Below are 23002 nucleotides of genomic sequence, written 5' to 3' on the forward strand. Positions count from 1 at the left end.
GTCCTTTTTAAGCTATACTTGGTTCAAGGTATGAACTACAGTGCTGATAGCTTCCTTCCAGTATTTGATAGCAATATTCTTTTCAATCATTAAGAAACTTGCACAATCCATGATAGATCTATTCCTCCTTTCAGCTATTCCATTTTGTTCAAGAGTTCCAAGGGCTGATACCTATCTTTTGATTCCTCTTTCAATGGAAAAGTTATTGAACTCATGTGAAATGAATTCTCCTCCTCTATCTAACCTCAAGCATTTCAATCTTTTTCCTGTTTCCTTTTCTACTCTTGCCAAATACCATTTGAATTTCTCAAATGCTTTTGATTTGTTCCTTTGATACATGACAGTCATCATTCTTGGGTAATCATCAACAAAAAGAATGAAAAAAATTTCTCCATTATAGATTTCAATTCCAATGGGTCCACATAAATTAGTATGCACAATTTCTAATATATCTTCAGACTGATAGTTTTTACTTTTAAAACTAGTCTTTCCCATTTTACCAATCTGACAATTCTTGTATAGACCAACCTCAGGTTTCTTTATATTAGGAATGCCTCTTACTTTCTTGACTTTTCTTATCTTCACCAAGTTATCAAAATTGACATGGCACAATCTTTTATGCCATAACCAACTTTCTTCAACTTAAGCAATAAAACATGAACATTCACCAAGTTCAAGATAAAATAAGTTACCTTTTGTTTGAGTTCCTGATCCAATCAATTTTCCTTTTCCATCTAGCAGTCTTGCTTTTCCATGCATGAATTCTAATTTGAATCCATTATTGAGTAGTTGTGCCACACTTAACAAATTATGCTTTAGTCCTTCTACCTAATAGGCATTATCACATATGAGTTCTTTGGTTAGAGAGATTCTTCCTCTTCCTTTTATATAGCAAGGTTCATTGTTACCAAATCTTACACTGCCACCATCATAGACTTCAAAGTATTCAAACTTAGTCTTATCACCATTCATGTGATGAGAACAACTACTATCTATGATCCATGTATCATTTTTGCTCATATGAGAAATGAGTGTCATTTCCTTATCATTATCAAGCTCATCTTTCACAGCAATGTAGAAAATTTCATCTTCTTCTTCATCATTAGAATCATTAGAATCTTTAGCCATAAAACATGTTTTCTTACCTTTATCCTTAAATGATTTGAAGTCTTTCTTGCCATTGTACTTATACCCTTTCTTCTCATCTTTATTCTGCTTGTTTGAGCACCTAGCAGCAATATGACCAACTTCTTCACATGAAAAATAAATTAGAGGAACTTTACCTTTATATTTTCCTCTGCCTCTAGAATATTTTCTTGCTAGTAGAGCTTCAATCACCTCAAGATCACTGTTTGAACTTTGGTCTAATTCATCTTCACTTCCTGACTGAGATTCCTTTTTCTTTTTACTTTTCTCCTTGAGTGAAAGCTTGGCTTCAAATGTTAACTCAATGTTTTTGGAAGCTGGAATATAGTTCTCAAAGGTATCTAGTTAAAATGCAGTTAATCTTCTAACTATGACCTCTAGATTTATCTTGTGATTTGCTTCACATCTTCTTTCTTGAATTGTAGAAACTCTGATTGCACAAATGGGAAGTAGAGTTCTAAGAAGTTTACTTATTACTATATCCTCCTTGATATCTCCTCCAGATGCTTTGATTGCATTGACACATGCTTTGACTCTTTCAACATATTTTGCAATGTTTTCATCTTGTCTCATCCTCATCTAATCAAATTGTCCTCTCAAACTTTCTGCATTGGCTCTTCTTACATTATCATCTCCTCCATAGATTTCTTTCAATTTTTTCCACATTTCAAAAGTAGATTTGCAGTCCTTGATGTCATCAAATTCTTCATAACTTAGAGCATATGCTATATCTATCATCATGATGTTGTGGGTCTTCTTTTCACCAATATCATTGATAGATAGTGTACCAGCTGGTTCTACATATTTTTTGTCAACATATTTTAGTCTTGTATCTCCAATAGAAGCTATATGAAGTCTCATCAACCCTTTCCATGCTAAGAAGTTGTCCATGTTAAGTCTTGGAATTTCTCTCTTATAAGACATTCTGATCTTTGACTTAGATCCTTGAAATCTTGTCCTGCAAGCACCAAAAGCTCTGATACCAATTGTTGGAAATATAGATGAATTAACTGAGAGGGGAGGGGTGAATCAGTTACCACAAAAATAATTCCAAAAATCCCTTAGATGTCTATAATACTTACTTACTGTTGATACTCGGTAAATAGTGCAGGAATACTGTAACTCGGTAGGTTAACTAATTATTGATCATCTATCATTCATTGTTATTAATGTGCATGCAAAGGTTAAATAAATGAACACAAGAGACACTAGATTTAACATGGAAACTCAATATGAGAAAAACCACCAAGTAACTAGTCACCAATTTTCACTCTTTTGAAGTGAGCCTTGTTAGGAGCCAACCCTGTTAAAGGTTACAATACACACTGTTAGGTGTGACCTTGTTAGAGGATTTAATCACCCTGTTAGGAGTGGCTTGGTTAGAGGTCTTTAGAAAAATTCAACTAAATTGTCACCTTATTAGAGGATTTACAAAATGGCTATTAAACCAACTCTGTTAAGAGATTCTAGATTCACTGTTACAATGATTAGAAAGCAAAAATGAGGTGACCTGAATGATATGCAACTTATCTTTTGCTGATTATAGATCTCTGTTCAGCTTCACTGGATCCTTATTGATCGAATACAACTTTGCAGCTCTTCTAAGATATCTAATCCTCCATCAGAATTAGCTCAATATTTTCTTATTCCATCCTCATCCATATATTCACCCTCACCTTTTTTTAATTCACAACTTGAACATCTAAATATATACCTTTCAGATTATCAAGTCGACTCAAATATAAGTTACAACAACTAAAAAAATCATTACATCAATCGACTGCATGAAAAAATTGAACTTAATATCAAAATAATAAAATCCTTTGATGGCCAACCCAGCTCGATGACCTCTACTCTAGAATGGTTTTCTAGTGTTAACCAAGTGAGGCTCAGTAAACACTGCAAACCCTGCAAAAATATTTTGGAGACCAAGTGAACTCAGTTAGCATTGACCTTCCTTGCTAACCTTGTGCGCTTGGTAGAAGCTAACTCTCTGTCACATTTCCTTTGATAACCGAGTGAGCTCGGTAGATGTTAACTTTTCTTTGTTAACCTTGGGAGCTTGGTTAACACTAACTTTTTGTTACAAAATCCTTTGATGCCCGAGTGAGCCCGGTAAACATTAACTTTTCTTTGTTAACCTTAGGAGCTCGGTTAATACTAACTTTCTATTACAAAATCCTTTGATGCCCGAGTAAGCTCGATAAATATTAACTTTTCTTTGTTAACCTTGGGAGCTCAGTTAATACTAACTTTTTGTTACAAAATCTTTTGATGCCCGAGTGGGCTCGGTAAGAACTGACTTTACTGAGTAATGTTCAAGAACATTCAGTAGACACTGTAAATTGCTTTTTTGATCATCTGTGCTCGGTAGACTCTGTCTGATGAATGATATGACATTTGTGTAACATCAAAGACAATACACAATTAATAATTGTATCCAATAGTGAGCATCCACTATCTATGATCCACTTGTTATTCTTGTTCACACAGGTAACCAATGTTGTTACTTCATCTTCATCTTTGTCTGATTGATCCTTCATGGCTACATAGACTACTTCATCATCATTTTTGTCATAACCTTCTTCAAAAATGTAACATCTCTTACCTTTCTCCTTATAATATTTTCTATCATCTTCTCTTTTGTTCCTGAACTTGCTTCCTTCTTTGAAGTTTTTCTTCTGTGGGCATCTTGTAGCTATATGACCTACTTCATTACAATTGAAACATATGATAGGAAGCTTACCTTTTAATTTACCTTTACCTTTATGAAATCTCCTAGCTAGTGGTGCCTCTAACTATTCCACATCTTCCTCATCTATGCTACTATCACTAGATGCATGTTTTCCTTTTCTTCTTCTTTTGCTTGATGTGTCCTCCTTAGTATCTTTTATTGTCATTTTGTCCTTGAAAGTAGATTCAAGGTTCTTAGGTCTATTATTGTCAAAATTGGATAGCTCAAATGTAGTCAGTCTTCCAACTATTCTTTCAAAAGTTAGTGTGTTCCCTTATACACACCTCAACTCTTGAATGGCTGAAACTCTATGGCATGGATAGGAAGCAGAGTTCTCAAGTATTTGCTAATGGATGTTTCTTCTTCTAGTTGACCACCTAGACTCCTTATTGCACTCACCACTTCTTTTATTCTTGTAGCATACTGAGCAGCTTTCTCACCTTCCTCCATCTTCATGTCATCAAACTTTCCTCTTAGAATTTCTCTTTTTGCTCTTTGGACATTGTGATCTCCTCCATAGATTTCTAATAGGGTTTTCCACATTTTGAATGTAGTGTCACAATCTTTGACATCATCATATTTAGCATAACTAAGTCCAGAGGCAATCTCCAACATTTCTTGATTATGTTCCTTCCTTTTGTTTAAGTTGTCTGCAGTAAGGGGTCCTGCTGGAGTTACATGCTCTATTACAATGGAAGTTTGTGCATAGTCGCCTATTGATCCAAGGTGCAATTTCATCAAACTCTGCCATGCAGCAAAGTTGTCTTTTTTAAGCTTGGGAACTTCTCTCTTAGACATCTTGATCTGCCTACTTCTAGTACCTTGAAACTAAATCAACAGACTGCTCTGATACCAATTATTAGAATTTTTTTAGAATAACTGAAGGGGGGAGGGGGGGGTGAATTAGTTATTCAAGGTCCAGATGTCCTATTCAAACTTTTCTCTTAATACAATGGACTAATCCAAGCATTCACTCTTCCAAACTTTAACTTGTCTAATTAGCAAGTTACTTTAAATTAACATGCAAGTATGACACACAAGAAATCAACACATAACATAGTGATTTAGTGGAAACCCAATTTGGGAAAAACCACCAATAACATGCTACTTAATTCTCACCCTTCTGAAGTGGTGCCCTGTGAAAGGCCTACCCTATTAAAGACTTACAACACACTGTTAAATGTGACCTCGTTAGAGGATTTAGGCACCCTGCTAGAAGTGGGCCTGGTAAAAGGACTTTAGAACATTCACTTGGAATGCCACCCTATTAAAAGATTTACAAATGGTTGTTAAGCCAACCTAAGTCCATAGGATTTTTAGATCTAATACAATTGCTAGAGAGTATTAGAAAATCTTGACCTGACTACAACATACAACTTATCTTACAAATTTCATATCACTTCTTAGCTCATATCCTTTCCTGGCCTTCTATCTCTGCAACTCTTAACTGCTTGCCTTTTCTTTCAAGTTTTGTCTTTTTGAGTCTCCATACTCAATGTACCAGTGCAATCATCTCTTCATGACCACTTGTAGAAGAAGAGCGTATATGCTCTTCCTTCTCCTAGATGACTCTTTGACACCCTTTCAATCACATCACAGATTTTGGCACTTCTGTAGCAATAGGATCAGCAGCCTTTTGCTTCTTGGTCTATGACATCTTAAATAGTCTTGGAGTTCCTTTTTCCCACTTGATTCTTCCATTTTTCAATTTCAATTCACATGGATTAGGTAGGATACATTGTATCTATTCCATATTCTGTTTCCTCTAGAAACTTCTTGAAGAATACTTTAAAATTCACCCAAAAATGGTTTACATAAGATTCTATGCCAACAACTCATCATCCTTATCTTCCAACTTGTTCACAAAATTCAATGCAACCACTATGTTGGCTCAGATTTGGCAAATCTTCATCATTTGAAATAATGCAGCACCTTGGCACTATTGAAATACTGATGCTCCGCACATACTGTGTTACTCGGCATTAACTATGTTTTCCTAATGCTCGGCACCTGAAGATTACTCGGCACATACTAAAAAATTTCCTAATGCTCGGCACCTGATCTTTTACTTGGCACTTGAAGATTACTCGGCATCAACTAAGAATTTGCTCAGCTTCAACTAACTTGCTCAGCACCCACTAATGATCTTGGTTAAAGCTTTGCAATCAACCTTGTTACAACTTCTTCCTCCAATTTATCTAAGTGTGACTAACCTTTATATCTTTGAGTTTTTCATCAATACATTACTTGACCATTGTCTTAACTAATTCTTGCACTTCATTACAATATCATAACTCAACCCTTCCTTTAGGTGCTCTTGTTGCATCTTATTGATCAAATCCTCTTCATCAATCAACTAAGTGATAGTACATGAATCTTTTAAGCAAATATCATCCCTACAAATAGTAGGTTTGACATCAATGGCAAAACAATGATTGAAAGAAATCTTTTACAACAATCTCCCTCTTTGATCTTCAACAACAATGAGCTTTTTAATCAAATTTCCAACAACGGCAAGGTGATCATTATATTTCAAAGGAATCTCATTCAAAAAACTAAGTTTTAGGTCAGAGATCAGACACTGATTCATCCTCACAAGTGCATTAGTCAAATCCTCTAACAAGATTGACTTAACAGTTATTTCCAAATCTTCTAACTGAGTGCATACTTCATTGTATGTTGTAAATCCATTCACAAGGTGGACCTAATAGTCCTTATTACCTCCTAATAGGGCAGATCACTAGAAGTAATCAATTGTAAGCTTTAACAGGCTAACTTTATACCCCAATACTAAAGCTTGTGGGTATCATCTCCACACTAGTTTTACTTTTTATTTGGAAGGTTTTTGGGCTACCAAATATTGTGTCAAGTTTTATGAATGTTTTATTGCTTTCAATATTTCATACATGCAATTAAAATTAGGTTATATTGTGAAGGTTTAATTGGTGAATTAAAGTATAATTTTTATTTGTTCCTGATTCACCCCCCCCCCCCCCCCCCCCCAACACACACCCCCCCACCCCGCCCTCTCAGTCACCTAGTCTATAATACATTTCCAACAATGTACATGCATGAGACTAAACAATGCTAAATAATATTGGATAATGCTTAAATGATGCTAAAAACCTCTTGAATAATGATGCTAAATGGATTATCAAATGCTAGCTCTAGTGTGCCTATAGTAAGGATGCATAAAACTTGGGTCCTTCACTCTTATTTTTCCCTCCTATTTATAGGATTTTAGGAAGGGACAGGGCAAAGATGTAGGAATCACTTTTTATCTAGGGTAATGGTAAGTCTAAAAAATATCTCATAAAAACCCAAAAGGAAAAGTGCAACAAACTTAGTTTGTGAGGATAAAAGGGCTTTTTCTTTTCTTTTTAAATCCAAGAAGGTGGATTTTCACTTTTTGAGGGGATAATGACTTTATTTATTTTATTTTATTTTGTATTTTCTTCAATTTGTGTTTTTATCTTTTTATTTGATTTTTGATTTCCCCTTTTGAATTAATTTACCCTTTTGAAATGATTTTAGAATTTTGAATTGTAAAATGCTCAAGAAATTAGGCAATTAATTGATTAAATTGATTATGTAAATAACTTGATAATGTGATTAAGCCAAAAGGTTTTTCTTTTTCCTCATTTTTTTTTGATTTTGCCCTTACTCTTTATTGATTTGATGAAAATTATGTTTCCAAAGTCCTACAAATTTTAAGGTGTCTACAAATGCCCCTCTTTGAGATAATGTCATGTCCCCTTTTCAAATAATTAAAAAAGAAAATCTTTGCTAAGGCAGTCAGGCCCAAGAAAGTGAAGTTTCGGAAAAAGGGGGTTAATCTTTGGAAACCGTTGGACTAACAAATGAAAATTATTATTAAAATAAGTTTCATTAACCTCTCTTGAACATGAGTTACAGTTATTCCCTCCTTTAAGGGGTTTGGAGGCATTTTGGGCTCATTCCAGAACTTGATTTTTGCTCATTCTTAGTTATTCTTCAGAGGCTGCCAAACCTGTGGAGAAGGAAACCCAAGAACGGGAGTTTGCAAGTTTGCAGGGAGACCCAAGAACGGGAGTTTGTAGGTTTCCAAGAAGGCTAAGGATGGGAGTTTGAAGCCATTCCATGTGCATGCTCATACAGAGTTTGCCTTTGTGCTGAACAGTGTAGATTTGTGGGTTTTTGGGTGTGGTTTTTTGCATGAGTTTGGTGTTTTCAGTTGAACATTTCATATCAGTTTTGGTTGCTGCTGTATTTCAGACTTTAAGCTGTTAAAATAGAGCTGAATATATTTATTGGGACGTGATTAAACTTCTGAGATAGTTTATTAGTGTTTTTGTGGTGTTTCCGGGCATTTTTGTGTTAATTTTGGGAGCCCGATGAGCATAGTTTTTGTCCTACATTTGTGAGCTGTTTTGTAAAGGCTATATAGATCTGGAAATGAAATTTTATAGGCTGTTATGCTGCTCAAATTTCTGTAAAAATTTCTACTTTCAGATTTATTAATAACAGGTGAAGCTGTGAAGCTTTTTGGCACTATTTTCGACATACCCGATTTGGGGTTTCTTAAGAAATTTGGTGGATCTTTGTGATATCAGTTGTTTGATCTTAAAGATCTGATTAAAGGTTGGAAATATCATACAAAATCAGAAAAGGGGACATTTCAGTGGTATCAGAGCCATGATCTTGCCAGCCTGAGGGTTTGTAGAAGTTGCAGGTCAGTTTTGACAACTACCCAGATCTTGCATGTCAGTTTTGACAACTGCCCAGATTTTGCATGTCATAATTTATGGTTGCATGTTTCTTCTAATCAGATGCATGTTAAAATTTATGGTTACATGCTACTTCTAATCATTTGCATGTTAGTTCTTGGTGAATTTGGTGGTTGTAGAAGTTTGCATGTCAGTTTTGACAACTACCCAGATCTTGCATGTCAGTTTTGACAACTACCCAGATCTTGCATGTCATAATTTGGTGGTTGCATGTTGCTTCTAATCAGTTGCATGTCCAAATCTATGGTTGCATGCTACTTCTAATCATTTTCATGTTAGTTCTTGGTGTTTGAAGAAGTTATATCCTATTGGGGTTACACTCTACTTTATCCAGAATGGATAGGTATAGTACAGAGTCTCAGAGGGAACGATCTTGGATAATTGATAGCCAGAGTCAAAATAGTAGAAAGGATGGTTATTTAGACATTCGAGATAAACTTATGAAAATAAGCCATGACATGTCTAAACAGTTGGTTGAGCACCACCGTATAATGAATGACATGTTATCTAACCCAGCTAAGGTGGATAAGTTGACTGGATTTCTATTTGGCAAATTTTTTCACAGGACAGATGACACAATTCCCAAGAACTTGCATGAGGAGTTTGAGAAACTAGCTGATAGCCAGGTAGAGGTCTCAGATTCTACTCTGCCACAGGAGGTGGTGGGAAAGGATATTACACAAATTGATAGTAATGGTCAACTTGATACTCAAATTGAGACAATTGTTTATAGGTCGTCAAAGGGTGATGCCACAGGTATTCAGGATGGTATAGTTACAACAGGTAGTGACTATAGTGTAGTGGGTTCAGATGATGATTATGAGGATGTTGTTGTGCAGAATGGTGAGATACCTAGTAGAAATGAGCAGACATTGAGCATTCATGACTTTTCTGAGAAAGAGTACCAGACACAGTTAGATGCTTCATCACATGAGGTTGAGGCTGGTAGTACTTCACATGATTTGTCCAGCCAACTGAAGGTGAACAAAGATAGTAGTGTGACTTCATTATCTCATCATGACAGGTATGTGGAGTTAGTTAGTATTGGTCATATTACTCAGGTGAGGAGTTTTCTTGAGTTACCAGTTGATTCTAGTTTACGGATATGGACTTGAGATTGTTATATTGGCATTTGGGATTCAGTTGACTGGAGATCTTTAACACTTTTTGGTAGCAGTGTTTGTTTGGGTGCTATCATGGATTTGATTAGCAGATTACACAGTGTTGTCTTTTCTTGTGCCAGTATCTTGTCTGATGTTGGTATTAGTTTTTATACACCAATGTTGGGCTTTGTTCATATATCCAGTCGGCCATACTTGCTGGAATGTGTTGATAATATTTCATATTTGGCAGTGTGTATAGATGAGTCCCAGGATCATATTGGCATTGATGACATCCAGAAGGATGCAGTGGGTGGTTTTGAAGACTTAGTTTCCTTGGGTATAGAGGAGTTGGACAACAATGCTAATGTTTCTGATACTCCGTATGTTGATATGAGCTTTAGATTTGATTCACAGGATATGGATGGTAATACTCTAGAGACTAGTAACTTTGAGGACACTCCTTTAGACAGTGCATCAGAGGAGGTTTGTAGGAGACAGTCAAGCCAGTGCCATCATGTGTCTAATCAGTTGAGAGTTAGTGACCAAGACATTGCTATCACTTGCCAACATTTCGATGCTGCTCGTCAGTTGTTAGTAGTTTATGGATGGGGTTCTCCTACTAGTGTTGAGCAGGGAGGAAGTTATTTTTCCTTGACAGAGATCCACTCTTTATGGGAGGCTATTCGGATTTTGAGACAGAATTATATGCAGTTGGTAGCCGACAGAGATTATCTTATGTAGTGGGGCAGTATAGCATATGATGCATTGTTGGCCAAGGAAGATGAGGTGAGTGAGCTTACTGAGCAGCTTGAGGTGACTTCTGAGATTCTTGAGAGTACACAGTTGGCTCTCAAGGAGTCACAGTTTCATTTGGCTAAGGTGACCATGGAGTTAGAGTGACTACAGTCTTTACCTGATTCTATACAGTCACAAGCTGTGGTGTTTGGTGATCCGAGGATGTCCATGGCCAAGATTGTTAGAGACAGTGGAGATGGGGATGCATCCATCCTTGATACTAACATTGGCATATCAGGTTCATTCCCACTAGAGTTAGGTTCAATTGAGTTGGGTGCTGTAGCAGATTTTTGTGGTGTGCCTGACATGGTGGTGACCTCTAGTACTAATGGCACGAAGACTAGAGATGTTGTATCAAAGACCATGTGTGATGTTGGTGAGCTGATAGTTGGCATGGTTCTTACTAGTAATACTACTCCCTTCGCAATGTCTTCAGAGGTAGTAGTCAGTTCCAACTTGGTTAATGATTGATTGCAGTTAGTTACATCTGGATTGCAGTCTGAGCCACTGACTGAGATTGGTGCATTCTATCGGCATTACACTGTGAGGTTGATAATACATGACTTAGAGTAAGATTTTTGGAGTGATGCTTTAGTAGGGTATGTACATCAGTTAGCATTTGATCCTTGTGCTGAGGAGTTGATGGCAGACAAATTTGGTTTGGATTCCATTTCTTACTCTTTATCTTGTAATGTCTTTTCACCATCAGCAGTGTATGGGAGTTATGGTTATGAGATAGTGGCCGATGATTTGCAGAGTTGTGTTGACTGCAGGAGTTGTACAGTGTGTGGATTCTCCATACTTGGTATAGTTTCATTCAAGAGGGTTCACCATTGTTGCAGAGTTGGATTGTACATTCCATATAGGCCAGTGGGATGCGTTGATGGTATTTACTGTGTTGGTAGTTTGATTTGTCCACTTTACTTAGGTTCTGATGTTCTAAGAGTTTGTGCCTCATGGGTTTTTGATTGTGGTAGTGGTGATTTCGGAGTTTGGTTGAGCTATAATTGTCAATTTGATTATGGATTCCTCTTGGTCATATTGCAGAGGATATTGCAGGAGCCTGTGTTAATTGGTAGTAGTATAGTTCATGACTACATTTGGGATCCAGGTGGATTTATTGGTTTATTGTTCAGCCATTGCTTGAGGACAAGCAATGATTGGGAGGGGAGGACTTGTCATGTCCCCTTTTCAAATAATTAAAAAAGAAAATCTTTGCTAAGGCAGGCAGGCCCAAGAAAGTGAAGTTTCAGAAAAAGGGGGTTAATCTTTGGAAACTGTTGGACTAATAAATGAAAATTATTATTAAAATAAGTTTCATTAACCTCTCTTGGACGTGAGTTACAGTTATGCCCTCTTTTAAGGCTTTTGGAGGCATTTTGAGCTCATTCCAGAACTTGATTTTTGCTCATTCTTTGTTATTCTTCAGAGGCTGCCAAACCTGTGGAGAAGGAGACCCAAGAACGGGAGTTTGCAAGTTTCCAGGGAGACCCAAGAATGGGAGTTTGTAGGTTTCTAGGAAGGCTAAGGATGGGAGTTTGAAGCCATTCCATGTGCATGCTCATACAGAGTTTGCCTTTGTGTTGAACAGTGTAGATTTGTGGGTTTTTGGGTGTGGTTTTTTGCATGAGTTTGGTGTTTTCAGTTGAGCATTTCATATCAGTTTTGGTTTCTACTATATTTCAGACTTTAAGCTGTTAAAATAGAGCTGAATATATGTATTGGGACATGATTAAACTTCTGAGATAGTTTATTAGTGTTTTTGTGGTGTTTCCGGGCATTTTTGTGTTAATTTTGGGAGCCCGATGAGCATAGTTTTTGTCCTACATTTGTGAGCTATTTTGTAAAGGCTATATAGATCTAGAAATGAAATTTTATAGGCTGTTATGCTGCTCAAATTTCTGTAAAAATGTCTACTTTCATATTTATTAATAACAGGTGAAGCTGTGAAGCTTTTTGGCACTATTTTGGACATACCCGATTTGGGGTTTCTTAAGAAATTTGGTGGATCTTTGTGATATCAGTTGTTTGATCTTAAAGATCTGATTAAAGGTTGGAAATATCATACAAAATCAGAAAAGGGACATTTCAGATAATATGCAAAGCATATTAGCTCAAAGAATTACCTGATTATCTGATATCTAGGCCAGATTTTGATAGTTGCATAATTTGGCTTTTGATTTGATAAAATTTCAATAACCTTTTAGATTGATTAGAAAACCTAGGAATTAGCTAGAGACCATAATGGGTATTTTGATATGCAAACTAAAAGGACCAACTGACAAGACTTTGATGTCTTCTCCACTTTGAATTTTGAAAGACTCAAGTAGGTATATCTAGGAACTCATTTTTTACTTCTTTAAAATTCAAAACTCAACATGAATTCAAAAATAAAAGATGATTGCCTTAATTCTTCTAACTCAAGGACAGTAAAGAGATGACAAATGGATAATTTATCAAACACTTGGACTTCATGAGCCGAGCATAGGTTGATGTTTTAAAACTTTAATAAAATAATATTAAATGATTGATTTATATGATTTTTTTGCACAATATAAGATATTCCAACAAGATCAACTGTAGAGGATGACCAATACCTTATCTATTGGGCTATCAACTTTTAGGAATTAAACATCTACTTCTAGATCTTTTCTTAACACTTTGTGAAAAGGTTATCAATGTTCATTTCCAAATCTCATACTTATGAAAATCTTTAATGAAAACCATAAAGTTCTTCTAATTCACATCAAGGAATTACATAACCTATTATATTATTAGAAAAATAAAATTTAAATTTAATAAATGTTTCCATTGAAACTAAAAGAACATAATGGAGATAAAAGAAGAGACAAGATCCACGATGAGCAACTGGCTTTCTACATTTTGTATTAATTTATTTGAAATTGTATACAATTCAATGGCCATCCCTATCTAAAAATAACTCAAAATAGACCAGCAACTGTTAACTTTATATTCATTTAGGAACAAAATTATAGTATGCATGGACTAACTTAAGACATGAACACAAATCAATTTAGCAAAATGAAACTCGAAAGCTCACTCCACATCATGGAAATCCTTTTATAGAAACAAGGATTACAACAAGCTTTAGATGGGAAGACACATGTTCAAAATCCAATTTCAAAAACTTTTTCATATGATACAAAATAGTTACAAAAAGAATATTGGAAATAGCCAAAATTTGAGCAGTTGTCAGTTCTAATGGTCAAGATCAACTCTATAATTTGTAATAGGAGAATACCCACAGTAGGTAACCTGATAAGATAAAGTGTCTTATCAGATAGTTTCAGTTCTATTTGATGTTGCTTGATTTTTTCTACATGCTTAGTCACTATCTCCAAATTGAATTTCCTTTATATCACCTATCACCTCCCAGATGTTAATATCTAATACTTCATCTACCCAAGTGGCTCCCCTAACTATATTCATTTCATTCAGGCACTTATTCCACTTTGCATTAGTTAAAGCTCTAACCTCTGCAACTATTTTTCTCATGTTTTCCTCCATCTTGTATAGAAGATCAACAATATCAAAGACTATTGCAATGTTTGTTTCTTCATTATTGCAAGCAATAAACCTTGCATGCTTCAATATACCATCAAATGAATCTGACCATTCTTGCCAATCCCTTATCGTATTTTCACCATCAGTTATCTTATGGATAAAACCAAGTGTACCATTGGAAATGGTCTTCATTTTATTGCTTATTAATTACAATTTCCTAGAAAAGAATGCATTTAATTATTTTATTCCATTTACTATTTTCCTTTTGGAAATAATGGTTTCTTTAGGCAATTCATTCTTTTGAGTCAAAATTGGGACTATTGTATCAAAGAATGGTATATAAGGGCCCCATTTAGTGAACAAGGGGGAAAGAATGGATAATCCTTTAGTATATTGGTATTCTGGTACCTATAATGCAATATAATTGTTGTGAACACCCTAAGAAACATTTTTAAGAATAGTTATTTTGTGTGAGAGCATGCTCTCCATTGTTATGACTTATGTTTCTTTTCTAGCATCCAACTCATCCACTTCTATATATTGATCCATACCCACATCTGTTTTATCAGCTTCTATTTGGGTCTCTTGATCCTTGACCTCTATGACAGGTTTGGTTACAGTCCTCAATGTCCTTACCTCATTTTTGAGGGTAGCCACTCATTGCTCCAATACATATGTTTTCTTAAGTTCTTCCTAATATTTATTTCTTGCATCAATGGATATGTTTTATGTTTGCTACAACTACTCTTTAAGAATATCCATTTTTCTCTTCCCCATTAATGACGCAATGTTCATTAAATTGTGAATCTAGTCACTTGAAAAAGTAGTGATATTCTAGAATATTATATTGCCCTAGGGTGAGTCTCTGACCTCCATTAGATTTGGCTTGTCTAATTCAGGGGCCATACTCCTATTGGAAATATAAGAAGTAACTAAGAGGGGAGGGGTGAATCAGTTACCACTAGAATAAATCCCAAATCCCTTTGATGTCAGTACAAAATAAACTCTTGATAAAACTTGACTCTATTGATGCTTGGTAAACACATAGAAAAAAGTTGTAACTCAGTCAACACTAAAATAGCTCAGTGAATGCATAACATGAAAATATTTAAAATGTTATCTATGATTAAAGTTACTATAACTTAGTTGCAAACATATAAGGGAAATAGCATAAACACACTTGACACCAAGATTTTAATGTGGAAACCTAATTTGGGAAAAACCATCAATTGCAACTAGTTACTAATTTTCACTCTTCTAAAGTGAGCCCTGTTAGGAACCAACCCTGTTAAAGGTTACAAAACACACTATTAGGTGTGACCCTATTAGAGGATTTAATCACCTTGTTAGGAGTGGCCTTATTAGAGGTCTTAGGAAAATTCAATAGAAATGCCACCTTGTTAGAGGATTTACAAATAGTTGTTAAGCCAACTTTGTTAAGAGATTTAGATCATTGCTACTATGGTTAGAGAGTAACAATGAGATGACCTGAATCCTGATGCAACTGAATTGTTGATTACAGATCTCAATTCTGGCTTGTATACTTGATCCTTCTTTATCAAATGAATATTTTCAGCTTCACACAGATATTATGTTTATCCTTCTGGTTCACTTCCTCTTAGCATCCTTAAATCTTCAATTATCTTCCATGCATTCATTTTTCTAATTCTCAACTTAACCTTGTATTTATATCTTTCACATTGTCAAGTCAACTAGAATATATCTTAGAATAATTAATATTAATCTCCTTAGTCAGCTAGAACCAATAGACAATTCAATTGAACTCAATATGCCAAAACAAGAAAATCCTTCACTAGCTGACCCCACTCGGTAGACACTAACTCAAAAATAATTTTCTTGTGTTAACCAAGTGAACTTGGTTAACACTACATATTTGCAAAGTTCCTTTGGTAACTAAGTGAGCTTGGTTAACACTAGTTCTATACAATATTTCCTTTATTAACTAAGTGAGCTCAATTAACACTCAAATTTTACAAACTTCCCTTTGACACCTAAATGAACTCGATAGATACTATCTTCTGAACTAGGAAAACTCTGGAATGGTTGATAGACATAGAAAATTTTCTTCAATACCCAATTGATCTTAGCATACACTTACTAGCAATGATATGACATTTTATGTAACATCAAAGACAATACACAATTAATCAATTATATTCAACAATCTCCCTCTTTGGCATTGATGGCAACACAACATATCATAGTGCAATGAAATTTTAGACTAAGAAACATATCCTTAGTTTCATTTAGATTCTCAACCACGAGAATTCCCTCTATTTGTGCTTTAGTTTCTCCCTCTGTCGGAAAACTTCTATTTATTACAACTTCTTTTAATAGTAAAACTCCACCTTTGATATTAGACCAAGTTCATTCTCCCTTTCTGACATCTCTTTCTCTATTATTTACAAAATTTCTATGAGATATGATAGAAAACTTCTCCCTCTTTAACATCTCATGCCAAAGACAATAATCAATGAATATCATTGTACCTCAAGTATTGATTCATTTGCAATATGCCCTTGTCAATACTACATCAACCTATTGATCTTCAACATGCTTTGGTCGATGCATCACTAAACTTCATTTAGTGAGCTTCAGATAGGGGTATGACCCCTAGCTTACCTCTTAGATATAGAAATGGATCCGTAGGTAATGTCTTGGTGCATATGTCTATAATTTGTTCTTTTTTATTTACATATTCTCATTTGACTTCTTTAACTTGTACCAATTCTCTCAACAAATGATATTTTATAGCAATGTGTTTTGCTTTGGTACGTATCATTGGATTCTTTGATATATTGATTGCACCAATATTATCACAGTATATGAATACTAAATCCCTGATCTCTATCTTCATACCTACCAATAGTTGTTTGAACCAAATAATATTAGAACAATTAATTGTTGCTACCACATATTTTGCCTCTGTTTTGGACTAAGAGATACAATTATGTTTCTTGCTTGTCCAAGACACTAGTCTTTTACCAAGAAAGAATGCTCCACCACTAGTGTTTTTTTTTTTTCATCAATACTTCCTACCCAATCAGCATCTATAAATACTTTTAAGTCCAAATTGCCTCCTATTTTATACCATAAACCATAGTCTTCAATACCTTTTAGATATCTCATGATTCTTTTAATTTCCATCATGTGATTTTTTTTGGGATTTACTGAGAATCTTGCCACCATATCAACTACTAATGCAATATCGGGCCTTGTATACACTACATACTACAATTTTAAAATCATTGATCTATATGTGGTCTAATCTACCTCTTTGGAATCATCATTTTTGGAAAGCTTATGTCTAGTAGACATAGGGGTTTTAACTGGTCTTGAGTCTTCCATTCCAAATTTCTTTAGTATCTCCCTTATATATTTAGATTGAGTAATGTAGATACCATCTTTCTTCTACTAGATCTACAATCCAACAAAGAATTTTATCTCTCCAAACATAGACATCTCAAATTCTTTACTCATTTCTTATAAAAATTCATTGCACAAGTCATCATTTCCTGTGAATAAGTGTCATCCACAAATATTTCTACAATGCAATCTTCTTATTTGGTCCTTCTTTGATATAAAGACTACTGCTATCATTTGTTCTTTGAAAACCAATCTATATCAAGTAGTTATGAAGTCTTTCATACAAGCTCTGGGAGCTTGCTTGAAACCATACAATGCTTTGTGTAATTTGTAGACCATATCTCTTTTGCTAGGATCTACAAAACCTTTAGGTTGTTCTATGTAGACTTCCTCATCAAGAATTCCATTCAAGAATGTATATTTTATATCCAATTGATAAAATTTAAATCCTCTACATGTTGTATATGTTATTAAAGTTCTAACACCTTTTAATCTTGCAACATGAGCAAAAGTTTCACTATAATCAATACCTTCTTCTTGAGAATAACCTTTACATACTAACCTCACTTTATTTCTAGAGACTTTTCCATCTTCATTTATCTTATTTCTAAATACCCACTTTGTTTTGATTACATTTTTATCCTTGGGTCTAGTAACAAGAGTCCAAGTTTTGTTCATCTCTATCTATTCTATTTCTTCATTCATTGCTTCAATCCAAATTTCATTATACAAAGCATCTTTATCATTTCTAGGTTCAAATTTAGCAAGTAAACATGTACCTTTCAATTTTTTTCTCATTACTGTTCCATTTGATTTGTCTCCAATGATCTAGTTAGGTGCATGATGCCTTCTAACATATCTGGCTAGCACAAGTTCTTTAGATTTGGAGTTTGTTTCACTGATTTCAACATTAATTTTAGTATTAATTTTGGTTCCCACTAATTGTGACTTGGGTCCATCAGACTCAATTTGCTCTTGTAGTAGCTCGGTGGCTTCTAACTATGACTCAGGTCCTTCAGATGGTGACTCGAGTTGCTTTGTCTACAACTTGGTAGTTGTTGGAGATTTTGGGGACTTGGGAGGTGAATCCTCCTTTCTTCCAGATATATTTGGCATGGTATTAGGTTCATTTTAGAAAAATCTTTTGTAATCCTCAGGCTCTTTGTTGCTTTCTTCTTCACTCCTTTCTGCAAACTCATCAATTCTCACATGTGCACTTTCTATGATTTTATGAGTAGACAAATTCAAATATCTGTATGCTTTACTTCTACAAGAGTATCCTAGGAATATGCCTTCGTCACTTTGACATCAAATTTACCTTTCCTAGAATCTTTTAAGATATAACATTTTCTACCAAATACTTTCAACCAACTTACATTAGGTTTGTAGACATACCATAGTTCATAAGGAGTTTGATTTGAATCTTTCTTCAGCTATACTCTATTCAAGGTATGTACTATAGTGTTTATTTCTTCCTTCCAGTATTTGATTACAACATTCTTTCTGTCATCAATGTTCTTGCACAATCCATGATGGATCTGTTCCTTCTTTTAGCTCTGTCATTCTGTTGAGTTGTACTAGGGCTTCATACTTGTCTTTTAATTCATTTTTCAATGTAGAATTCAATGAATTCATTGGAGATGAATTAACCACCTTTGTTTGATCTCAAACATTTCAACTTCTTTCTAGTTTCTGTTTCTACTCTTGCCAAATACCATTTGAATTTTTTAAAAGCTTCAAATTTTTCTTTTAGATACATTACAATCATCATTCTAAAATAGTCATCAAAAAAAAAGAATAAAAAACTTATCTCCACTTTAACTTTCTATTCCAATAGGTCCACATAAGTCTGTATGGACAAGTTCTAAGACTTCTTCAGAATGATAGTTCTTGCTTTTGAAACTAGTCTTTCCCATCTTACCAATTTGACAATTTTTGCATAGACCCATATTAGGTTTCCTCAAGCTAGGAATACCTCTTACTCTTCTATTTCTACTTATTTTAAGAAAATTATCAAACTTCACATGACATAATATTTTGTTCCATAACTAGCTTTCTTCTACTTGAGCAATAAAACATGAACTTTTACTGAGATCTAGGTAGAATAGGTTACCTTTTGTTTGTTTTCCAAATCTAACCAGATTTCCTTTTCCATCCAATAGTTTGGCCCTCCCATTCATAAATTCTACCTAAGATCCAATTTTTTTCAACTATGCCACACTCAGTAGATTATGTTTTAATCTTTCAACCGAATAAGCACTGTCACATATAAGCTCATTGGTTAATGAGATACATCATTTTCCTTTTATGCAACAAGGTTCATTATTTCCAAATCCCACACTACCACCATCATAATATTGTTGAATCTAAGACTAGGTTTTGACTATTTCATGTCAACACACTTAAGATATTTACTAAGTTCATGTCGAGCTAGTAGCACATGTCAAGTAAAATATGTATAGATGCTGAGTAAATAGTTGATGCTGAGTAAGTTCAAGTGTTGAGCTAGATAGAACTATAATAGGTGCCAAGTGAACTTCATGCGCCAAGCAATTTTCAAGTTCTAAGTGAACTTCATGTGCTGAGCAATCTTTAGGTACTGAGTGAAGATCAAGTGCTGAGTAAAGTATAGGTGTTTAGTCACTATAGAAGTCAAGTGGAATAGAATTGCTATAGGAGCCAAGTGAGCTAGTTTTTCTATATGAGCCAAGCATTAGAGGTAACAAGTGCCAAGTAACATAGATTGGACATAGTTGTTTGTAATTACACAAACACCTATGTAAACCATTTTTTGAGCCGACATAGAAGAATCTCAAAGGATATTAAAGATAAGAATGAATCTTTTACATTTCCTATGCAATTATATTTCCTATGTAATCAGCATGTAGCCAATAAGAAAAATGGAGAAGGTATGAAACCAATAAGAAAAGTGCATGAATTGAATGGGAAATGAAGAATGAATATGAATCATAGATTCATAACTAACCCTAAGTCTTCAAAATCCTTAAAAGGAGGATGAAACCCCAGTGTATGGAGGAATGAGAGCAGTGTATGGGTAAACTATAGAAAAATTAAGAGGGAAGTGTAAAAAGACTTAGAAGAACAGAGCAACATTGCAGCATTCAATTGATGAAGAACAAAGTATCATAATATGAAAGAGTGACATATCAAATCAAGAAGGATCAAGTCAGTCAAAGCTCAATAAGGATCTAGAATTATCAATTTGGAGATTACAAAGATATCAAGTCAAAGACTTTCTAATACTCTCTAGCAATTGTATTAGATAATGGAAATCCTATGGACTTAGGTTGGCCTAGTAGCCATTTGTAAGTCCTTGAATAGGGTGGCATTCCAAGTGAATGTACTAAAGTCCTCTAACCAGGCCTACTTTTAGCATGGTAGTGAAATCCTTTAATCAGGTCAATTTTGATAGAGTGTAGAGTCTTTAACAGGATAGGCCTTTCATAGGGCAGACCATTACAAGTGGTCAAACATTATAACCTTGAACAAGTTACACATTGTTGCAGTGATATTTTGTTGGTGTCATCCCCACCCCATTTTTGCCTTCTCATTTTGGATGGTTTCTAAGTTACCAAATTTGTGTGTTGTCTATTTTCATGCATGTCTTTACTTTCAAGTTTAGTAGATAGATTGAATGCATGTGAATGGTTTTAGTTAAAATAATTTAAAAGGCTTAAAGTTAGTTAATTTTGATTCACCCACCACCCCCCCCCCCCCCCCCCTCAGAAGTAAATCTTCCCACTTGTTAATTCCAACAAATATTCCATGTGCTCAAACTTTTTTTGTCTCCAGTCATATGATGTGAGCAGCCACTATCAATAATCCATGTGTCACTTTTAATAACATGAGAGATAAGTGTCATTTTATCTCCTTCATCATCTGATTCATCTTTTACAACAATATGTACCATTTCATCTTCACTATTATCAGAATCTTTAGCCATAAAACAAGATTTCTTACCTTTGTCCTTGTAGTTTTTGAATTCCTTCTTGCCTTTGTACTTATTATTTTTATTTTCATCCTTGTTTTCTCTGTTTGGGCACCTTCCAGCAATGTGACCAACTTCTTTACAAGAAAAAAAGATTAGAGGAATCTTACCTTTGGAATATTTCCTTGCAAGTAGGGCTTCAACAACTTCAAGATCACTATCAAAACTTTCCTCTTCTTCTTCTTCACTTCCTGATTCATTTGCCTTTGATTTCTTACCTCTTTTCTTGAGCAAAATTTTGGCTTCAAACGCAGACTTAATACCTTTGGTACTAGGGACATAGTTATCATAGTTATCCAACTCAAAAGCTATCAATCTTCCAACTAGAGCATCCAAAGTTAATTTTCTATTTGGATCACATATCATATCTTGAATAGTAGACACTCTAATTACATAGATAGGAAGAAGGGTTTTGAGTACCTTTCTTACATCTATTTTGTCATCAATGTCTCCTCTAGATGCTTTGATTATGCTCACACTTCCTTTGATTCTCTCGACATATTTTGCAATATTTTCATCTTCTCTCATCTTCATCTGATCAAATTTCCCTCTAAGACTTTCAATTTTAGCTCTTATTACATTATCATCTCCTCCATAGATATCTTTTAGTTTGATCCACATATCATAAGCTATAGTACAACTTTTGACTTCATCAAATTCAGCATAACTAAGAACAGAAGCAATGTCAATCATCATGATGTTATGATTTTTCTTTTTAACAATATCTTCAACTGATAATTTTCTAGTAGGAGTCTTGTATTCATTATCAAGATACTTACACCCTAAATCACTGATAGTTACCAGTTGTAACCTCATAAGTCCTTGCCATGCTACAAAGTTGTCTTGGTTCAACTTGGGAATCTCTCTTTTGTAAGACATCTTGATTTCTAGCATAGGTCCTTGAAACCACCTCTGCAAGCACCAAAAGCTATGATACCAATTTTTGGAAATATAATAGAGTAACTAAGAGGATAGAGTTGAATTAGTTACCACTAGAATAAATCTCAAATCCCTTAGATGTCAATACAAAATAAACTCTTGATAATACTTAGCTCTGCTGATGCTTGGTAAACACATAGAAAAAGGTTGTAACATAGTAAACACTAAAATAGCTTGGTAAATGTATAGCATGAAAATCTTTAAGATGTTATCTATGATTAATGTTACTTTAACTTAGTTTGAAACGTATAAGAAAAATACCATGAACACACTTGACACCAAGATTTTAATGTGGAAACCCAATTTGGGAAAAACCACCAATTGCAACTAGTTACTAATTTTCACTCTTATGAAGTAAGCTCTGTTAGGAGCCAATATTATTAAAGGTTACAAAACACACTATTAGGTGTGATCCTATTAGAGGATTTAATCACCCCATTAGGAGTAGCCTTGTTAAAGGTCTTAGGAAAATTCAATCGAAATGCCACCTTGTTAGAGGATTTACAAATAGATGTTAAGTCAACTATGTTAAGAGATTTAGATCATTTTTACAATGATTAGAGAGTAATAATGAGATGACCTAATTCTTGATGCAACT

Source organism: Cupressus sempervirens, chromosome 3 (assembly GCF_028749045.1).
Source record: "Cupressus sempervirens isolate cs-2001-9-10 chromosome 3, ASM2874904v1, whole genome shotgun sequence".
Classification (NCBI taxonomy): domain Eukaryota; kingdom Viridiplantae; phylum Streptophyta; class Pinopsida; order Cupressales; family Cupressaceae; genus Cupressus; species Cupressus sempervirens.